The 17,874-nt window shown below is 40.7% G+C and overlaps 1 long non-coding RNA gene across 1 annotated transcript; it reads right to left on the bottom strand.

The window, feature by feature from the left end:
• Nucleotides 1-1,773: 1,773 nt before the first annotated feature.
• On the bottom strand, nt 1,774-17,438 carry LOC114014696 (uncharacterized). Its single transcript, XR_003558294.2, has 3 exons — nt 17,318-17,438; nt 16,973-17,213; nt 1,774-1,842 (listed from the first exon to the last, which is right to left on the bottom strand). It is a non-coding gene; the product is annotated as an uncharacterized LOC114014696 (long non-coding RNA).
• Nucleotides 17,439-17,874: the final 436 nt, after the last annotated feature.

Genomic DNA, 17,874 nt, shown 5'->3' with positions numbered 1-17,874 from the left:
GGCCAATTTCAGTGTCATGTCCTGAGATACAAAATTGTATTTGATTTTCTACATTCGTTTCAATCAGGAATTTTCAACCTACTTTAATTTTCCTGCATTCCTTGCACCAAACATTAACAGTAGGAAACCTGAAACATCCCCAGTGTTACCACAGTTGTGAAAAAAGGAGATACCCAGCTTACTGAATTATTTCCAAATACTACTGTAGCTCTCTATGCATCTCTAGCATAAAGGGGAAAAAAGTGAAACCTAATCATTAAAAGAAAACCTGTTTGGATTGTTTGAAGTGTGAAGGTCTTGTGTTTTGTAGTTAGAAATTACACTGCCTTACATGTTTCTTAATCTGATGCAGGTTTTTCTATTTTTTCCCCCTCTTGCTTTTAATTTGACATGCCAGTCAAAGTTAACATTAGGAAAACCAGCAAATATAAACCTTGTAATTTATATGCGTTCATGTTGTACACCATAATAGCTCTCATCTTGGCAAAAGTTAGCAGATTGTTCTCTGCTCTCAGGAGGAAATAGCATTCATTTTAGGTTTTAATGGAGCTTTAGGGTTATAGTAACTCAAATTAAACTAAATCATCATGAATTATTTCTGAATCCCATGTTATGTGCTCTCTTTTTTCCCTTTGTTGGTTTATGACCGTGTGAGCTCCAGACACTGGCAACTGGAAACCTGTGTGCTAAATAACAGCCCCCCTCGACCCCCCCCACACCCCACCCCACCCCCCAGTTTGGAGGGAAATGGCAACACCTTCGGACCATGCCTGCAGTGATAGAAACCCTGCCTGAGCACCACCAGCACATGCGAACTCATGGCTGTGGTGATCCAGGATGATGATGTCATGGGCTCAAGGAACTATTTAATCACATGAACAACAGCTACAAGTGTAAATTCTCATGCAGAGGTACTTCCGCCTGAAAAAAAACCCACCTGTATTTGCATTATGTCTCATATATAGAGGAGAAACTAGATGTAAGCACTGGGAGTGTTGATTAATTACTGCTGCTTGGCCAAACGTAATGTAAAATTCCAAAATTAATTTAGAATAGCTTTTCTACAATGTAAAGAGCAAAAATTCAGATCTATCAATAGAAAATTTCAGGTCACGTTTCTCCATTTATCTAAAACCTCCTATTCTGACCTGGACTGGGAATGAACAGACACTCAAGCTCACTGGTATGGCAGTGCATACACCAGTATAAGAAGTTAGCTTTAAATTTCCATGACGTTAGCTATAGCCACCAAAACTTAAATCTTATTTTAATATTTTCCTCATGAGGTTGGCATCCTTGCTAAGGTATCTTTGTGAAAAATTGTGCGTACTTGCCATTGTGCTCCTACATCTGAGAGGTATACAGGTCTGTAGTACTTTTCCATGAGGTCAGTCAGACTCAGCTAGCCTAACGAGGCAGCAGATTAACTCTGCAGCTTTACGAAGAACCACAGAGTCTGATCATACGTCAAATGGTTTTGGGAACTACGTCTGATCCAGACAATTCATAATTACTATATCTGCTTGCTACATTTGGTCTGGGACAAAACATTACTGGACTTCAACCACTGAAATTCCTTTTTCTTCTGCAGCCCAATCAATTGGAAGATTGAAATGTATTTTGGACTGTACTTGTTTAGAAATTATGAGAGGCTCAGAAGTTCTTCAGATTTCAATGTTTTGATAAGTGTGCAACACAGCTATGAAAAGTCAGTGTCATTTCTTCCTTGTTAATTGCTACATGTCTTTTCTAAAGTAGATCACGTGTACTTACAGGTTCAGATTTTGCCACTTGTGGTTTGCAGGCATATTTTGTGAATGTATGTTCTTGGTTAAAAGCCATCTAGGATGAATAAGAAAGGGGATAAATAACTTCTAGGTTATCTACATTTGACATGTTATATTTGTTATATGTAATTAGCTATGGAAAAACAATCAAAGTACAAAATACACGTAACTAGCAAGTTATTTATAGCTGTGGCTATTCAGCTACTTGGCATTAACTATGTATGTGATGAACCATTTACAGATAAGGAAGAACTCTTGGCCTCCTACCAGGAACCAGCTTTTCTGCACTCCACATAGCTTCTCACACGGAACAGACTCTCACCAAAACAAAGCAGTAAAGCTTCAGTTAAAAAAAAAAAACATCCAGGCACTTTGGAAAGCCAGTGGAGAGGCATATGTGTCCAGACCACATCCAGCATGGGAGCAACTGCAACCGCACAGGCTAGAACCAGGTGAAAAAATGCAGTTTTGACGATTTTGGCATAAATCTACCAATGTAACTTGAAAAAAGATGCTATTATGATGGCAGCGATGTTCCTAACTCTCTAGTTCACCCTTTCTCATAGCTATATCTCCTGCTGTCTGATAACAGTATGCTTTTACTTCACAACTTTTGATGTTGTGGCTGAGGCCACTCACTTACCAGGAGAAAGAATGATATTACTGGGAGGAAAGGCAGGTGTACTGCACAAAGTAACAACGACTAGCATCTAACAAAGCCAAAGATACTAAATAATAATAACAATCTTTTGGCTTCCCTTTACGATCTTGTTTTCTGAAAGAAACCAGTCTTATGTTATCCTAGACCTAAGAAGGAAAATCAAAATGAGCTTGGGAAAAAAACAAAAAGAGGATTTCTTCAGTCCTTACGGACAAAAAACTGGAGGCTAATAGCTGTAGATGTAAGGTGCTGGATAAAAGAAATATGGATATCTGAGGGAGACCCTGAAATGAGAAGGCATGTGTAATGGAAATAAACTGCTGTGCCATCTGTTTTGGGGTATGCTGGCACCCACTCAAAACTAAGAGGCCAAATACTCAGCCATTCTTCTTGTCACTTCCTTCCTTAGCACTATTTCATTTCTCCTTCAAGCACGAACCATTTTTTCTTCCTTATGCTTCAGTGTCATAACCAGGGTTCTCTTTTCTACTCCGTTCTTTCTCCTTTTTCCTCACACAGTGACAAAGGCTTATACTGCCTATGATTCCTACAGGTGCTTTTTTCCTACACAGTATTTTCCAAGACCACCTATTTCCTTTCTTTCAAAATTTAATACTTCCACAAAAGATTTAATTATCTAAACCAAGTATCTCAAATGATCCTCCCACAAGTCAAGATAGTAGGATGCAAGAATTGGCCCCATTATGTTTCTTTTACACACAGAGGGGAGAAAAGGAACCTGTATGATAGGAAAAATATAAAAAGGAAAAAAAATTAAAACTATCACTTGCAGTGATTTCAGCCCCAGTGGAAAACACACATTTATTGGGAAGAATTCTCAGCAGTAATGCTAGGAATCTTACATTTTCTGGTTCAATTACAACATCAGATCCTAGATATTGGTAAGAGGATTGTTTCTCAGAAATTTGATACTGAATCAATAGTGTGCTAACTTGTGATGCATTAACACAGTGCAGGAGGTATCCAAATGTTATTAATAGTTTCATTGCCTTGCCATATATTCTTCCAGATATACTTAGCTATTGTCTAAATGACTGTTTTATTGAAATAAACACGAGCATGTTATGGGCTTACATGAAGTCGCACTTTGAAAGACAGCCTTGACTGCCCGGGAGCCTGGCTGCACACTCAGTGTCCTTCCTGCACCATGGCCACAGGGGTCTGAAGGCTTAGCTTTACCTGTGGTGACCTGAAAACCACAGCTCAGCCATATTTAGGGTGTGCTGTAGGTTCAGTGACATTTAAAGAACTGAGTACTTGGTCAAGTCCCCAGATATGACAGGCAACCATTGGGGTCAGTGATGGGATCCATCTTCTCTAACTTCACAGATCTGCAGTGGAGGTGTCTACATCCCATCTATCGATGCAGGCTCCCTTTCAATAGCCGATGGAGAAGAATAAGCACCTGCAGAGCACAGTTCTTCTGCTGTATCTTACATGAGGAAAAACAGTATGAAGAAGTGCCTGTTTTTCATGCCAAACTTGCAAAGAAAGCCAAGCAGATGGAGACATGGGCACTGTTGACTCCTGCATTTGGCCAAACAACTCCCAGCCATGGTGTGTGAACTGAACAATGCGGATGCTCTCTTCAGCCTTGTGTCCTAGAGCTATTCCATTCCCCTTGATCCTCCTAGAAGCCCTACATGATGGCTTTTATGTATTTGTATTTTTTTTTCCTTGCTGTCTTAACTGCTGCTTCATTCGACTGCATTTCCATGTTTCTCTCACATCTAGGCAGCTAATATATCCAATTCATTTCCCTCCTTATGTCTTCTAACTGATGATTCCCAGTTTCATAGAAAGACATTCTCGTTATTAGTCTCTTGATGGTTAGGTGATTTAGAAAATCCCATCTCACACCTCTCCCTTTAAAAACTTGACCTTTGTTTCCCTGTCTATTCATATAGTTGTAGACTCCTTTAGGAGCCTGCAACACTATAAATTAGAGTTTACTGTGACAGAATCACCAAATCATTTAGGTTGGACTTTTTGGTTTATTTTTATGAAGTGGATTATTCTCAGCTGGGATCTAGATGTTGACCTCATTGATTTTTTTTACCCCACATAGGCCACTAATACAGCACTGGAATGTATCATATTTGACTAGACCGAATCAAAGCTGCTGAACTTGCCTATATCCACCTTTGTGTGTAGTTGCTATTAGGCTGAGACTATCCGATGCACATGATAAAGTTTCTTTCGGTGTTGGTTGTTTTTATGTTGAACAAAAGGAAGAAAATATCACAATGTTTTGCCAACGATATGATTAGAGGAAGGAATTTTCTACTGAAAATACTGACCCAAGGAGAAATCATTGATTTTTAAGGAAGGAAGAGCTATATAACCTCCACATGGTTGAAAGAAATCACAACTGATCAGTTATTTTGCTCCTCTCCAAAGAATTAATAGCTGACTACTATTTCCTGTTTTAGGACTATTGCTGATGAAATTGCATATTTAAAATCTAACCTATCTGCATTTGCAAAACCTACATTCCATTATGAAATAAATTAATCATTCATCTATGATGGTCATGAAAACCAGTCAGGTTTTCCTTCTGCTTCTTTCTTCCTTTCTTAATCCTTGGGTATTACCTATAGCTTGCATGCAAGTAATGCACATTAGTCAATTAATAGGCTGTTAAATGACAACAGTTCCGGGCAATTTAATTACTGTTGGAAAAATAAGAAATGAATTATTGCATGTCAGTAACTAATTTCAGCTCCTTTCCTTGGAACAAATCAACTTTGAATGCAATGGCTTATTTAGGGGGAGGAAAAAAAAAAAAAAAGAAAAAAAAAGATTGCTCCCTTGCAGATGCAAATTGCTGAGTCATTTATTGGCCAACGTGTAAATGCCTCTTCAAAACCTTCTTCCCTTTTCCTATGGTGCCAGGCAAAGTTTATTTTAAAAGTGTGTTACTGTTTCTGCAACTAAATATTTTAAAAAATAGAGTATGAATATAAATAAAAAAAAGAACATGCAACCCAGAGAAGGTTCTTCCCTCTACTTCAGCCTTTCTGTATGTTTATATAATAAATGTATTAAAATGAATGAACTTTAACCATCAATTAAATTACATAATTCTGTAGTAAAATGGACTGATTTGCTGTAGCTGATGATATTACAAGGTGGTTTGCAGAAGAGATAACAATGGCATTTTCTTAATTGTGCATTAGTTTTCTTTTCTGAAGTACCAAGAAATCATTTAGTATGGATAATAACGGCTAGCAGAACAATTTATAATCCTAGATTTTACCAACTCCATATAAGATGACCAGAACACATTATTATGTGCTGGTCTCAAAAGGCATCAGCACCACTTACAGGGTGTTCTGGCAGCCCCTGGTTAGGAAAATCTCATGTTAAGTTCAGTATTTCATACCAGAGGGAAGTCACTCGGCAGCACCCCAGCGGCTCCACCTCCCTGGAGCATGTTTCATCACATTTCTGGAGTGAGGTGGCTCCACCACAATTGAATGACTAGAGGACTCCTTTCTCAGAAAGTTTATTTCACTGCTCTGTGACAGTTTATAGGGAAGTAAATAACTATTAATGCAAAGAGCTCTGAGAAGACTTCATTCTTCTATCCTCGCATATGTGTGGACTGTTGAATAAATTACTAACAGGCTCTTGAATGAGTGCCTAGAAGGAAGGTAAGAAAAATCACTGGAAATGTTTTTTCCTATCCACAGCCCATTTTATACCTTCTGACTGCTGGGACTTTGTCTTTGACTTTGTGTTTGGCTCGTCACCAAAAATAAGGAGAGCACAGATGGGTTTCACACGAGCATTAGTCAATGCAAAGATTGCCACAAATGGAAAATAAAAAATATAACCGCAGCACCAGCAGGCACCTTTTGCAAAACCTTCCAAAAAATACACTTCATTAAACAGAAGATGCACTGGTTTCTTGAAAGTCTGAGAAGAGTTTCATGACAATCAAACTGCAGCAGTTCTTAAAGAATCCAGCCAGGTAAAGGAGTAAAAAGAAAACAGCTTTATATCAAAGTTTAAAAACTGAGCCAGTCCAAAGATCTCAAAGAATATAGTTTTCACTTAAAAATCACCTGTGCAAGAGAGCTGCTTAAACTCAACTGTAAATTCAAAGCTGTGGAAAAAACAAACAAAAAAAGCCCCTACTCCCATATAGCCGAGGAAAAATTAAACTTCCACATGTATAAATTTTGTTAATGAATTTCAGATATCATAGACCTCAATTGGGTCCAGAATGCTTATTGCATTCACCTCTACAGGCTAAACCCCAGCGTCTGTTAGGGCATCCAGACTGCCATTTTTGTCTGGCCTCAACAGCTGTAAAATGTTAGGAAAGGGGTTAGCTAACAAGCTGCACTTCCATCCTCTCCATCAAGCACTAGTTCCTCACCGTATAATATTATAAATTAATCCCTTAATTATGAAATGGGATGTGACTCCCAAATGGAGTGACCCAGATCTGAGAACTAACACACATCACGATATGAATGACTGACTAAGAGCATCGGACAGATTTCCCAATTGGTCAAGGATGAGGTTTGTGTCTCTTTTCTGTGTCCTCTGCTGGAAAGACATTCACAACTGAAAACTTTGTGAATATGCTGTCTTCTGCCACTAGACTCTGGACTGACATTAGCCCTGGAGTTACTGGGAACTTCAGAAATACCAGCTACACCAGCATGGAAGAGAACCTCTACACCTTACTGAGATGAAAACACTGCAGGCTATTCCCAGAAGGTCAGACCTTTAACCCCCCTTTTCAGTGCCAATATTCCAGCCTCTAGGCTCTTCTTTTCCCTATCACAAACCTTTCCTTTGCATTCTATTAATGTAGCAACCACCTACTGCAGACTGTCCACAAAGCACTGCCTTGTCCTGCAACTCTGATGGATTACCAGCTGGAAGAAGTGCTACGCTGAATGGTAAATTGTGTCGTACACAAACTCAGGAAATGTCATTTCTGCTTTTGTACTAATTTCACTGTACTCTTTGGTACCACTCTGTCCTTTACTATTTTATTGCCAACCTTTTAAATGAAAATGAATACAAATTCAGTGCAGAAGAAATGAAGTGCAGGAAGAATTAAATGCATGCTTCCTAGTAATTACTGCTTATATATGACAGACATCAATACTAGCTTTACTGCTGATGAAGTCTAAGCAAGCTGTCTGAAAACATGCATTAAAATTGTGAGGTGTGAGAATTGCTATATTCACCTTGCTGACCTAAAGACTCCCAACAACAGTGATTTCCTAAAATAACCTCAACAAACATCCACAACACGATAGTGCCAACAGCTTCATAATTAGCAATGTTTGTGTACAGAATGACTTCACGAGTGAAACAACCCACATTAACTCTGTGTAGTTTCTTGATAGTTCATTCCTTGATGTGACCATCTAAGGGTTGTGTTCTAGATATAGATATAAGACAGACAAGAAATAATTCCTCTGGACAAGAGTTGCAGTATTTCTCTTCATGACTTTGTGGACATAAATAGTTCTGGTTTAGACACACAGTGAAGCAACATGAATTTGGTATGTTAGGATTCATCGGTCTTAGAGGGAGGTGCATAATTGACAAGTCAGCTCCAGAAACATCAACTTTGTTGTGCAAGCACAGTGAGTGTGTGATGCATGCAGGTAGCCCAGTGTTTTCTAAGACGTACTGCACAAAGCTCTTTGCAGAGTTCATGCACGTTAGCTATAACTAATCTGCTACAGTTATGTCGAAGGTATTCACAAGAGCAGTAACACAGACAGAATTATCCTGCCTGTTAGAGCAGACAACTTGAAAATCCATCAAATCTATGAAGTCCTGAAATTCTGCTGAGACCATCAGCTTCAACCAGACCATTTCGGCTTCTCCTGCCTAGGCTCAGATTAGTCCCAGGTCCAGGCAACAGGAATCAGTGGTCTATTGCTTAAAGCCCATGCAATCAACTATATAAATGCATTTGCAGGTAACAGGACCCTCCATCATCATAATAAGAAGTTCTAGTGTCATCATGGTCACTACCTGGCCAAAGGTACTGTTTTTTCTCTTTGCCAGTTATACAGGTCATTGCTGGCTGTCAATAGAAAAAGCAAAAAGAACATGTAATGTTTATGGCAAAGAATAATGGAATTTGTAAACTTGCTCCAATACAGAGAACTCTTGGAAGTTCACATATTCCTTTGGAAGTAAAGAAATCCATCTCTCCTCCACCTTATCTACATTTATGTCATATCTAATGCAATCATCCGGATATAAACGTTCCTCATTAATCCCCAACAACTCCAAGAACTGGAGCCCCATTTATGAGTATATGCTTTGCCAGAGATAACCCTACTGCATTTATTTCCTCTCACAGCTGCACAGACAGACACCAGGAAGGAAATTCCTGGTATGCTCTGAACAGTTTCCCCCTTCAGCACCGCCATAAATAAGCAAGAGCTTCTTCAGGGAGGTTTTCTAATAGACTGGATGATACCCTTGAGTCCAGAAAGAAGAGTTCAGCCACCGTGGTGTATAGCTACATCCTTGTTCTTAGGAATACACTTCCAGTCGTGTAGCACATTGCCTTACATTGGTAGGTCTCCTTGTATTTACACGGCAAATGCTAGCAGAAGCAGTAACTAAGATGGAGAACAGAGGCAACAGCAGGAAAACTATGGTCAGATGTACAGTTTGTGCCACAATGCACCCTCTATTATAAATAAGAACATCTAAAAGCATCCATAAGGCTGAACCACAATCTAGACAACAAAAGCAATCTAGAGAACAGAAGCAAGAAACGTTGCATTCTATTCCAAAAGGATATTTCAGAGAGCCCCTTCTCATAGGCACTGTCCACTACCTTTCCTCTTCTCACAAAATGCCTCATAATAGAAAGGACAGGGACAAGTTCCTCCTCAGGGCACAGATTAACCATTATGTGCTATTTCATAATAGGATGCAGGATTTCACAGTGGCAGTAACAAGCACAATTCCCATCCTAGATTTGCACCCAAAAGGCAGGCCATGGAATTTTAGGAAGGACCCGATTATCACCCAATTATGAATGTTCATTGAAAATTCACATACGCATCCTTAAGCATACCTAGATGTCTCTCTTCTGATGTCTGTCCCTTCCTTTCTCTAGTTAGCAATAGTCATAAGGAATTATTATATCAGAATGCTTTCAATATCAGACTATTTAAAAAAAAAAAGTCTATCAGGCATTTTATAATGCAAATATGTCTTTTCAGGACTTGCAGAGTGAATCCAGGAGTTTATGTCCATTCATTCTTTGACCTCTCAACTTCCCAAGCCTCTGGCACATCTGCCATTTTCCTTATGCATTAGATATTAAAGTAGCAGACTTCAGCACTGCTTTCCAAGGAAACTCACATTCAATCCCCCACTTGTAATAGAGATTTACAATTTAGTTATCTATTGTGAATAATTAGTCTCCTTGAAATTGCTTTGGTAACATTTAACGTGACACAGGTTCTCTGCTTTGATCTCATTCCATATTTCAATGTTTTATACTGTAGCTCCCTTTTGACAAACCCTATTAACCAAACCTTCCAGGCTTACTGAAAATGTCAGGCTATAGAAAACAGATAAGAATTGTCATTCTGCAGTGCCAGCAGAGGCCCGCTGACTTGATTCTGGCACTGCTTTACTAAAGCTATAACTCACAGGGCAAGAGAAGCAACAGCATCAATTGCTAGGGCAAGGGAAAAGTGAACATGGCAAGATGTTTTACAGTTTGCTGTGTTCTGTGGTTAGCCACTATCTTCCTTTTCTCTGAAAACCTACGGAAATTGCAATCTTCAAACAAGACAATGATGGATTGAGTAAGATTAAAGAAGTGTCTAGGTTACAATGCAATGAGCAGTGCAGGACCCTGTATTTCAAAACACATTTGATTGCAGTATCACTTGCTATACCAGCAATTTTAAAAAGCATGTCTAACTTCCAGTGGACTTATATTTGGAAGTGCTTTTAATTGTATCAATAACCAAGTTGAAGTAGGGAATGTGGGTGCATTTAACGCATATCATCTCATTTCAATATTTTAAGGGCTCAACACCTAAGTGTTACAAGATTCTTTTGTGTAATTTGAAAATTTGTAGTCCTCTTAGGAAAGAAAAAAATGCATTTTCTACCCACAGATGAAGAATCAGAATCTAGTATTTATGCCATTTGCGGCAGTTGCTTCATGTTGTTCTGATCACAAGAGTAGGTCTTGGAAACAGAGCTCCTGGGACACATTACTGCCTATAAGGATGTCCCACACTGGGATCCTGAACAGCAGTGGCCTTGTTTTGACTTCCAAAGTTTAGGCATTTCCAAGAGGCAGGCAGCTAGTGCATTAACTCACTACAGCTGTGTTCAAAACATCTTGCAGGAAGAGCCCGTAGTGCCCAAGCACACCCCGTGGCAGACAGACCCTGCACAGCGTCTTCCAAACCGTAGATGTTGGTGTAAGTCTCTTACTCTCACTCCCATTCATTTCACCTCTCTAACATGTTTTGGTAAATCCTAGGTATTGAGCTGAATCCTCAGGCACCCAAAATAGCATTTAGAAACAAATGCCAAATGATTCAGACCACCACCATCACCTGCTTTGCCTGTGCTGGAAAGCCAAGCTGGCTCCAACCTCTGAGAGAGAGATCAGAAGACAGAAGTTATTTCTGGGGGGGACCTGCAGTCACTAACAACTTTGCTTTCCTCTCAGCAGCATGAACAAGTTTGTAGCAGCAGGTCTTTTGTTTCAACTTTGTATCCCAGCTCTGACTCCTGTAGAAGGTGCTGCCCATCCTCAGTGTAGAACTGTTGCTACCACTGTTGAAATGGCTTCTTCCACTTCAGCTGCCATCACCTCCTCATTTCTACCCAAGTAAGTCCTCTAAACAAGTTGTCATTGAACAGGAGGTCATATAATGCTCAGAACTTGACTTAGGTCTTAGTCACCCTTACCTGACCTGAGGAGCAATCACAGTGCGCCTTGGGAAGCAGACCTAAAATAAGCAACAGGGCTTCTCTTCCTACAGATTGCTCCTTGCTCATAGCTGGGTACATTAAGTCCATTTAATGAAGTCAGAAGCCTCACATTTAAATGTTACTATGAACGAGTCATCTTTCTATAATGGTGCAAAAGCAAGAAAACACAGCAATTGCTGTTGAAGTTGTTGCTCGCACCACTACAGCCGTATTACTTGGTGACCTGATGAGCCAGGCCAGGGGGTCAAACCCACAAGTCCTTATCTGTCCTAAAAGGTAATGTCAGCAGCTGCACTCGCCAGTAAGGCCTGCCACCTATTGCTTGTGTCATGGTAAATGATTATAGGCAGACAAATCTGCTGCTTTGTTTTAATCAGTTACTTAATCAGCTTGCTTGGAATGAACTGGTTTGGCTCAACATACTGAGTGACAAAACACGTCAAAGAGGAGGGTGTAATAAAAATGTACTGATAAATCATGGAAAAGTGATAGCATCATTCTTTTTATTTACCCTTTTGTTTCTATCAGAGCAAGTTAACCTCAGCTCCTTCCATCCATCTTTTGTTGTTATTGCTGGGAAATTTAGTATTTAGCTCAAGATGTTTCGCATGATGAATTATTAAAAATTTTTAACTGTTGGACAACCTTCTAGAGGTATAAGATTTTTTTTAAAAAAAATTATCCCTTGTTTTGCTGTAAGGGGAGACAGCTAATGAAAAATGGTCCAGAATTATTGTGAAACAATTGTCTGTAGTGTAATCAAGTCTGCTTCTGCCCTCCAACTACTCCAAGATATAATGATACATGTATCATTAAGCAGCTGCTATGGATGCCTGAGGAAACTGGTAGAAATTTGTACCTATTGTTTTTCTTTCTCCCCTTCAATCTGCTCTGTTACACCCCTTCCATCCACTTCCCACTGCACTTTTTAAATGTTACAGGCTTGGGGAAGAGCAGCTGGAAAGCTGCCTGCTGGAAAAGGATTTGAGGGTGCTGGCCATCAGCTGGGTGAGCATGAGCCCCCAGTGTGCCCAGGTGGCCAAGGAGGCCAACATCATCCTGGATGGTATCAGCAATACTGTGGCCAGCAGGACCAGGGCAGTGACCGCCCCCCCGTGCTGGGCACTGGTGAACCTGTGTTGGGGTTTGGGCCCCTCACTACAAGAAAGACACCGAGGGGCTGGAGCGTGTCCAGAGATGGGCAACGGAGCTGGGGAAGGGTCTGGAGCACAAGTCTGATGGGGAGCGGCTGGGGGAACCAGGGGTGCTGAGCCTGGATTGGAGGGGGCTCAGGGGGGACCTTATCACCCCCTAAAACTCCCTGATAGGAGGCTGTAGGCAGGTGGGGGTCAGTCTCTTCTCCCAGATAACAAGCAACAGGACAAGAGGGAACAGCCTCAAGTTGTGTCAGGGGAGGTTTATATTGGGTATTAGTAAAAATTTCTTCACCAAAAGGACTGTCAATCATTGGAACAGGCTGCCCAGGGAAGTGGTCAAGTCACCATTTTTGGAGGCATTTAAAAAACATGTAAACATGGTGCTTAGGGAATGGCTTAGTGGTGGACTTGGCTGTGCTAAGTTAACAGTTGGACTTGATGATCTTAAAGGTTTTTTCCAACCTAAATCATTTTACGATTCTATGTAATTTTGGTTGGATCCTGCCACTGGCTACAGTGGTGTAACCCTTCACCCGAAGGCTTGTCTCTGTCCCTGGGACAGAAGGGTTTTGACATTCCTTGACTAAGTGGCTACTTAATTATGGAATCTTTCAAGTAAGCTCTTTTAGGGCTGTGATTTTTAACACAGCAAACAGAGGACAAGGGAGAGTATGTGACTAATGTTCAATTAGAAGAGCTTTGAAATCAAACAACTGCTCGTTTAATGGCTGCTAAATGCTGTGTAATACTAAAGGCTATAATTAGGTGTGTTGGGTTCTCCTCCCCTGTCCCCAGCTCCACACACACTGTCTCCAGTTTGCAAGTTATCCTACACAAGGTGCAAGGCATGCTCTATGCAATAGGCTCTTGGAGCTAAAAACACTCTTAGGGGTGACATTTCTCCCACTAGTCTATTCAGTACATAGAGTATTTTGAGGATTTTAAATAATAACAATATTTAACAGCAAGCCAAAATTTGGCCAATGAAAAAAGTCATCATGGTCTACATCTGGTTTTATTCCTTTCAAGCAAGAGGCCCCAGCACTACACGCAGGATGAGGCAAAATTCTAGGAGTACTTACGGAAAGAGAGAAGATGGAAAAGAAGCATTTTCCTGAGCTCTTTAACAAAATAATTCAAATCTGGTTTATAATTTTATTTTATTTTTTTAAAATGAATTATCTCAGTCTCCAGGGTGCCTGCCAACAGAAATTTGTTTCTGGCATATGTTGCAGAACAATAGCCTCCATTTTAGTCATCAACAAAGACACTAATATGATCATGCCAGCACATAGGTACTCAAGAAGGTGGACACTGATGAGTGGGTGTCATGGAAATCATTACTGAGAGACCTTTTTAATTTGTAGAGGAGGTTTATTTGTACATGGCAGAAATCCACAACAGCCTGGTTTTCCTAAGAGAAAAAAACAAAAAAACCTAAGCAGCTCTCAACTAAATATCTGTGTGCTGGCAAAGAGAGGGTAACAGGGTAAAGCTGCATGAAATTTTCCTGCTGAAACCTGAGATAATGCTAGATCAAATCCAAACCAGCCTCCAAGAGTCAGTGAAGCTCTGGAATGATTTCAACCAAGGAGATTTCTCCTAGATTTTGACTCTGTTTAAGGGCAGATAGGACAGAATGCCTCCTATCCCATACCCAGTGGCCAGGCACCTATCAAGAGCCTCAGTGACTGCAAGGTTTCCCAAGCAATCAGCTTTACTCTAAATCTGCTACCGTTAATTCAGTGATGGAAAGCTTTCTGAAAATTCCAGCTCTGAGGATCTGGTTTTATTTATGTAAAACAAAGAAAAATCTACATCTTTCCATGTATAAAAAGGCTAAGACTCAGTACATAAAATTCAGCACAAGTGTCCAGAAAATATGGGCAGGTCTGTGGCAGCAAAAATAATTTTTCAGAGGCATCATCTCAGAAAATTTCTGGCAGTTACTGCTTAAAGGGTTACCACCTCCAGCAGCCTCCCCAGCCAGGTAGGCTCCTTCCCCACTAGGACTTGCTGTTCCAGCAGCACAAGCAGAAACAAATGTATTTGCCCCCTTTGTTCAGCTAATTTCATTTAACACGCCTTATACCAGACTGAGGACGTGTCAGCTAGGGCACAGATACTTGTTATCTTCTGCTCTTGCCTTCAGAGGGCATGGGGAAAGGCACAGGGAGGCAGGAACCACCCAGTGAGGTTCACCACAGGATGTCAGAGGGCTTCTAACCCGTCACAGACAATTCTGACTGTTACTGAAGAAAGAAGGAAGGCTATAATTTTTTATGTGTCCAAAGTACCAAAAAAACCCTTGTATTAGCCATGCCACAACAGAGAGCAGAACTATTTGGATAGAAATGCTTGATTTCAGCTTTGAAAATACCTTTTTGCCAACAGGTATTTTCAACAGGATGTTGGCAAAAAATATTTTCCAAAACATAATTAATTAAAAAACAAAACACAGCAGCAATCTGTGAAACGTCAATATTGTGCAAGTCTTATGGTGCTCTTGTGTTTTTTTCATGAATTAGTAAAAGAAAAGGGAAAAAATGCCTATTTTAAAAATTATTATTGATTTTGCTTGTCCATATCACTTCAACTTTGACCCATGAGATTTGTCTCTTCTGTAAGATCAATACAAAGCATTGGACCTTATAGAATATAATTTTTCACATCCTTTAGATGACTTGCTATAGATTCATATTTTGGTCAGAACTTTCCCTTTGCAGCCAGGCAGTAATGATTATGAAAGCACTCATAATAATAAAAGAAAAGAAAACCCATAATTAAGACTAGTAAAACAATGATAACTGCACTTCTTGGTTGAGAAAGGAGAAAAGACTTTGCAGTTCTGTATTCTGTGTAAATTACACAATTTACATTCTGTTGTAAGATTTATGACATATAACAAGCCCCCCTAATCCAGAAAGCACATCCCTTTCAACAAGGTCATCTACAAAGCAGCTGAGCAAATGATGCAGGATTAGTCAGTCACTTTTCCTCTGAGTACAGAAGAGGGGAAACAGAGGGACCGATAAGGTCTAACCCATCACTGGGATGATCTTCAAACAGTGAAGCATCACACAACATACTGTATGCTTACAGTCTATCCCTCACCCGGTCCCTGAACTCTGAAGCACTTCTTGATGACAATTCCATATCAAATTGTCAGAACAGAGACATTTACTGTCCCACCGTTACAAAACACACAGTGAGTCACCTGTTCATAGTTCCAATTTAGTCTCAGAGCCAAAAGTGGGAGAAACCAAGAGATCACAGATCTTTTACTATTGTCTAGGGTGACCTTCCAGTGTGGAGAAGCCTCTGAGCAGCACAACATTTCTACTTGTGAATTCTGTACTTATTTTGAGAATTCATTGGTAAACAACACTAAAATGATGACAGGAAGCTCTTAAACCTCTTGCCCCTCAAACAGAAACCAAAGAGCTCTCCTCCCAGACAAATTATTTTCCTCTTTTAAGAATGGTTGCACAAGAATTTCACTCTGACTTATATAAGGAATCATGGGGTTTTTTTTTACTTTCCAAATAATCAATAAAAGTTGTGGGAAACATAACTTGGGACTGCATATTAATCTTGCATTCAGCCTTCCTTGCTAGCTTTCAACAGGACCTATTCATCTTGCTGAGTTTATAGGGAATGATTTGTTTCATCTGTACACTCCATGCACCACTAAATATAAAACCAACTTCTGTTTAACAAAGTGGATAGCAGCATGAGGCCCCTTCTGATAGCCTGGGCCCTGGTAAGAGCATTGATAATGGTGAGAAGTTGTCAGCCTGGGAAAGCAACTGGTTTATGGCACAAGCCATATCAGTGAGCAGATCAGTTTTGAAAAGAAACAACTTGGAGCAACTACACAGATATCCTGTGGACCTGCTGTGATTTAAGATATTTGTATGAAGGCATGGTAACACATGAGCCTAAGAGCAGCTGGACTGGGTCAGACCACAGGTCTAGCCCAGCACCCTGGATCTGACAGTGGCCAGAAGTGGATGCTGAGAGACAGATGTAATAGGAAAAGCTGTATATAAAGGTACTTTCCCCAAATGCTCTTCCAGCTTTTATCAGTCTGCAGTTCAACAGGTTTCTGTCTGTCACAATCATCATGCTTTTCATCTACAAACTTTCCCAGTTCTTGAACCTATGCCAACATTAGCATTTGTAGCACCCTGCAACAGGCAGCTTCAATGCATATGTCTTTTGTCAAGATACACATATTTTTGGTCTTTTTCTTGAACCAGCCACTCTGGCTTCATCTGATACCGCCTAACTCTTCCATGAGTTAGGCAGATCTGTATTCACCCACATCTGCCCCCTTTCCCTTCTCTACCCTGGGCTGAAGCACCATGGTTTACCTCAGAATTCCTTGGGCAGAAGCTGCTCCATACCCTTGTCACCATCCCGTAACTCTTTTTAGATGCCAGGAGAGAAAGGGTACATGACGCCAAACATGCCGGTTCTGCAGAAGCCCCAGGGGGGATAAGGAGCTCATGACTTTCAAGCTGCAGGAGGAGGAGAGTTTCAGTGCCTCCATCCAGGTCTTGGATGAGATGACCTGCAAGGGCAGTCCTGTGGCTTTCCGTCGGTTCAATCTGGCTGCAATACAGGGCATCAGCGTGGAGAAGAAAAGATGGACCCACAGTTACAGCCCCGAAATGCCACCCCTCCCTTGCTGGAGAGGTTTAAGAGCACTGCAATACCTGCTTGCGCTGTGGCTCTGGTCAGCAGTGCTGTGAAAGGTTCAGGTGTTACTGTGCACACCTCGTCGCTCTTCTCCTCCCTGGGGATCTCAGCAGTGACTATCACGGTGCAACTCTGAAATTCTTGGGGTCTTTATTGCACTACTGCTCCACGGTTATAACCATGGCTTTCATCAGTAAAACCAGACACAGGCGAAACTGTGAAGGCCTCAAGGGTTTCCACTGGGAAACATCACTTCTGAGGAGGTGTCAGCAGCTTTGTGGCTCAGCCAGGTGCATGATTCAACCCAAACTACAGAAAATATCTGTGGCAAAGGCATTGCAGTGTGCCTGGACTGGAGAGAGGTTTGGGGCAGGTGAGACCCCAAAGGTCCAGCTTGCTTTTTTCACTCGTTGCCCAGGAACTGCTGCAAGGAGGAGAAGATGGTGACATGGCATCATCATTCCACAGGTGAAAGGAAAGATGCATTTTATGCAGTGCAATGTTTTTGGAGAATACAACATACAAATAAAACAGCTTATAAAGAACTGTGAGGCCTATGGTTTGTACCAATGCT

Source organism: Falco cherrug, chromosome 3, assembly GCF_023634085.1.
Source record: "Falco cherrug isolate bFalChe1 chromosome 3, bFalChe1.pri, whole genome shotgun sequence".
Classification (NCBI taxonomy): Eukaryota; Metazoa; Chordata; class Aves; order Falconiformes; family Falconidae; genus Falco; species Falco cherrug.
The sequence above is the reverse complement of the archived record's forward strand: the minus strand, read 5'-3'. Positions and strand labels throughout refer to the sequence as shown.